This window comes from Cheilinus undulatus, linkage group 17 (genome assembly GCF_018320785.1).
Source record: "Cheilinus undulatus linkage group 17, ASM1832078v1, whole genome shotgun sequence".
Classification (NCBI taxonomy): Eukaryota; Metazoa; Chordata; class Actinopteri; order Labriformes; family Labridae; genus Cheilinus; species Cheilinus undulatus.
In genome coordinates this window covers 622,063-626,979 of record NC_054881.1, presented here as the reverse complement: position 1 = coordinate 626,979, position 4,917 = coordinate 622,063, and positions in this window count along the sequence as shown.

Genomic DNA, 4,917 nt, shown 5'->3' with positions numbered 1-4,917 from the left:
CACTGAGCTTCAGGAAGTTCCTGCTCATGGAGGAGATGTAGACCTGTGTGTCATCAGCGTAACAGTGAAAATGGACCCCATGGTGACGGAGGAGCGTGCCCAGGGGAAGGAGGTAAACGATGAAAAGAAGTGGACCCAAGACTGACCCCTGGGGGACACCCAGTGAAACACCCAGACACCCAGACTTGTGGTTCCCTACTCTCTTATATCAGCTCCGTCATACTACACTTGTACTGCTACTTCCTTCCTCTTCAGTGCTCTGGTTGCTGCATTATCAGCCTCCTCGTTTCCTTCTGCTCTAACATGTGCTGTACTCAGACAAACCCAGCTTGGTTTTTTGGTTTACTGTTATCAGGATTTCTACTATCTGATCTTCAGAGCCGTTAGTGCTGCTGAGTCTGAGCCTGGAACTGCAGGTTCTGGTCTGACTTCCTCCACCCACCCAAGTGTCCATAATACTACCACAGGCTCTGTAGTGAAGACTGATGCCCAGTCTGAAACCCTTCCCATGCTGGATTAGCAGATGTGGTCTGCTCATCCCTACTGCCCCCCTTCATGGTTCAGAGCTGCTGTAGTCATCAGTCTCCATCCTGGAACAGAAGATCTACAGGCACACATTAAGTTATTAAAATAATTTATTTATATTCAAACTAGAAATTAAAACTCAAAACAAAAATAAAACATCTGATGTTTTTAACAGATTAAAGCTTCATAAAAACATTTTCTTACAATAGAAGGTCTTAAATACTTTGATAGAAACATTTAGAGAAAATAGAAATGTTCTGAGTTATAAAATACCCTCAGAGGTTTAAAGTTCCCTTTTTCACAGCCATAAACATTTATGCATTTAAACAACAACAACAGCAACGATCAATGACAGGAATGATCAATAATCAATAACTTAAACACTCACACCTGATACACAATTACCCACAATCCACCATTCTTAGAAATCAGCAGGTAGACTTCAGCTGAGTCTGAAAACACACGAATACCACACACAACACTAGAACACACTAAACTACTGTAGGCCCCGCCCACCACAGCGCTGTGCTCAGACGCCCTCTGAGGTCAGGACCTCATGGCGGTCTGGTTTCTCCTCAGACGCCCTCTGAGGTCTTGACCTCATGGCGGTCTGGTTTCTCCTCAGACGCCCTCTGAGGTCAGGACCTCATGGCGGTCTGGTTTCTCCTCAGACGCCCTCTGAGGTCAAGACCTCATGGCGGTCTGGTTTCTCCTCAACCACCCTCTGAGGTCAGGACCTCATGGCGGTCTGGTTTCTCCTCAGACACCCTCTGAGGTCAGGACCTCATGGCGGTCTGGTTAGACGCCCTCTGAGGTCTGGACCTCATGGCGGTCTGGTTAGACGCCCTCTGAGGTCTGGACCTCATGGCGGTCTGGTCAGACGCCCTCTGAGGTCTGGACCTCATGGCGGTCTGGTTTCTCCTCAGACACCCTCTGAGGTCTGGACCTCATGGCGGTCTGGTTTCTCCTCAGACACCCTCTGAGGTCTGGACCTCATGGCGGTCTGGTTTCTCCTCAGACACCCTCTGAGGTCTGGACCTCATGGCGGTCTGGTTAGACGCCCTCTGAGGTCTGGACCTCATGGCGGTCTGGTCAGACGCCCTCTGAGGTCTGGACCTCATGGCGGTCTGGTCAGATGCCCTCTGAGGTCTGGACCTCATGGCGGTCTGGTCAGACGCCCTCTGAGGTCTGGACCTCATGGCGGTCTGGTCAGACGCCCTCTGAGGTCTGGACCTCATGGCGGTCTGGTCAGAGCTGGTGGTCTCTTTGTCATGTGGCTTTAGAGTTTCTGCTCCCTTTGGTGGAGGCGGGGCATGAACCAGAGGATTTTTGGTCCACTTTTACAGCGAGTTCTGTGATTGGACAGTTTGACAGCAGCAATGCATTGTGGGTTGGTTAAATAAAACCTGTTTTATCCCTAAAATTCTGACCAATCAGAGAACAGCTAAGATCTCACTAACATAAACAGATCGTCCTTAATACTCTGCCTGATGCCACGTTTGGACCAATCAGAGGGAAGGATTGGACACAGCTGCTGTGATTGACAGTTACCATGGAAACACTCATTTGGTCCCTTTTTGTTGCCAAAACTCCTCCCCCTCCTCCCCCTCCTCCTCCTCCCTGAGCAGGACGGGGCCGTCTGAATCACACTGACCTAAAAGAACCAGACTGTGGACTCAGATCAGGGTCCAGAACCCAGAAACTCTAGACTCTGAGCTTCACAGCAACGTCTGGACAGGAGGTCTAGACCAAGGAGGGAGGGAGAGACTGAGCTAAACAAACAAACAAACAACAAATAAACAAAAAACAAACAGATAAACAAACAAACAAACACACGAATGTAAAGAAGATAACGTCTGGCGTGCTGCAGGACTAGATGAAGTCCAGAGTCTGGCGTGCTGCAGGACTAGATGAAGTCCAGAGTCTGGCGTGCTGCAGGACTAGATGAAGTCCAGAGTCTGGCGTGCTGCAGGACCTTTGACCTTTAGTTTGTGTTTCATTGACCTTTGACCCTGTCTGTGACATGTTAAATCTTAGCTCTGATCTGTTTTATATTTCTACATTCCTCTGTCAGGTCCATGTTTAGGTTTTTAATCAGAGTTAAATAAATAATAACTCTGTTATCATTAAACTATCAGACGTTCTCAGTTGCACAGATTTGTTGTCAATAATCCTCCACTCCTATAAACATTTCCAACATGATTGTTCAACTCTGACGGTGTTAAATAAACCAGAAGTCTCTGATACTGAGCTTCTGTCTGACCAGCGAGTTCACAGCCCTGATAAAAATCACAGCAGATATTTATTTATACTTCACAGCCCTGATAAAAATCATGTCACAGTTAAATTAAATTTCATTCATACATTTGATTTTTTTCCTCCATATAGTAGATTTTTATAATCTCATTTCTGATTGGCCGCTGTATTGTTGTCTCTGATTGGCAGCTCTAACGTTGTCTCTGATTGGCCCCTATATTGTTGTCCCTGATTGGTCAATCTATTGTTGTCTCTGATTGGCCCCTCTATTGTTGTCCCTGATTGGTCAATCTATTGTTGTCTCTGATTGGTCAATCTAATGTTGTCTCTGATTGGCCCCTATATTGTTGTCCCTGATTGGTCAATCTATTGTTGTCTCTGATTGGCCCCTCTATTGTTGTCCCTGATTGGTCAATCTATTGTTGTCTCTGATTGGTCAATCTAATGTTGTCTCTGATTGGCCGCTGTATTGTTGTCCCTGATTGTCTCTATGGTTGTCTCTGATTGGCCGCTGTATTGTTGTCTCTGATTGGCCCCTCTATTGTTGTCCCTGATTGGTCAATCTATTGTTGTCTCTGATTGGTCAATCTAATGTTGTCTCTGATTGGCCGCTGTATTGTTGTCCCTGATTGGTCAATCTATTGTTGTCTCTGACTGGCTGCTCTATGGTTGTCTCTGATTGGCCGCTGTATTGTTGTCTCTGATTGGCCGCTGTATTGTTGTCTCTGATTGGCCGCTCTATTGTTGTCTCTGATTGGCCGCTCTATTGTTGTCTCTGATTGGCCGCTGTATTGTTGTCTCTGATTGGCCGCTCTATTGTTGTCTCTGATTGGTCAATCTATTGTTGTCTCTGATTGGCCACTCTATCGTTGTCCCTGATTGGTCAATCTATTGTTGTCTCTGATTGTCCGCTCTATTGTTGTCGCTGATTGGCCGCTGTATTGTTGTCCCTGATTGGTCTATCTATTGTTGTCTCTGATTGGCCACTCTATCGTTGTCTTTGATTGGCCGCTCTATTGTTGTCTCTGATTGGCCGCTGTATTGTTGTCCCTGATTGGTCAATCTATTGTTGTCTCTGACTGGCTGCTCTATGGTTGTCTCTGATTGGCCGCTCTATTGTTGTCTCTGATTGGCCGTTCTTTTGTTGTCTCTGATTGGCCGCTCTATTGTTGTCTCTGATTGGCCGTTCTTTTGTTGTCTCTGATTGGCCGCTCTATTGTTGTCTCTGATTGGCCGTTCTTTTGTTGTCTCTGATTGGCCGCTCTATTGTTGTCTCTGATTGGCCGTTCTTTTGTTGTCTCTGTTTGGCCGTTCTTTTGTTGTCTCTGATTGGCCGCTCTATTGTTGTCTCTGATTGGCCGTTCTTTTGTTGTCTCTGTTTGGCCGTTCTTTTGTTGTCGCTGATTGGCCCCTCTATTGTTGTCCCTGATTGGTCAATCTATTGTTGTCTCTGATTGGCCGCTCTTTTGTTGTCTCTTATTGGCCAATCTATCCTTTTCTCTGATTGGCCGCTCTAACGTTGTCTCTGATTGGCGGTTCTTTTGTCGTCACTGTTTGGCCGTTCTTTTGTTGTCTCTGATTGGCCGCTCTATTGTTGTCTCTGATTGGCCGTTCTTTTGTTGTCTCTGATTGGCCGCTCTATTGTTGTCTCTGATTGGCCACTCTACAATGTCTCTGATTGGCCGTTCTTTTGTCGTCTCTGTTTGGCCGCTCTATTGTTGTCTCTGATTGGCCGTTCTTTTGTTGTCTCTGATTGGCCGCTCTATTGTTGTCTCTGATTGGCCGTTCTTTTGTTGTCTCTGTTTGGCCGTTCTTTTGTTGTCTCTGATTGGCCGCTCTATCGTTGTCTTTGATTGGCTGCTCTATGGTTGTCTCTGATTGGCTGTTCTTTTGTTGTCTCTGATTGGCCGTTCTTTTGTTGTCTCTGATTGGCCGCTCTATTGTTGTCTCTGATTGGCCGCTCTATTGTTGTCTCTGATTGGCCGCTCTATTTTTGTCTCTGATTGGCCGCTCTATTGTTGTCTCTGTTTGGCCGTTCTTTTGTTGTCTCTGATTGGCCGCTCTATTGTTTTCTCTGATTGGCCGCTCTATTGTTGTCTCTGATTGGCCGTTCTATTGTTGTCTCTGATTGGCTGC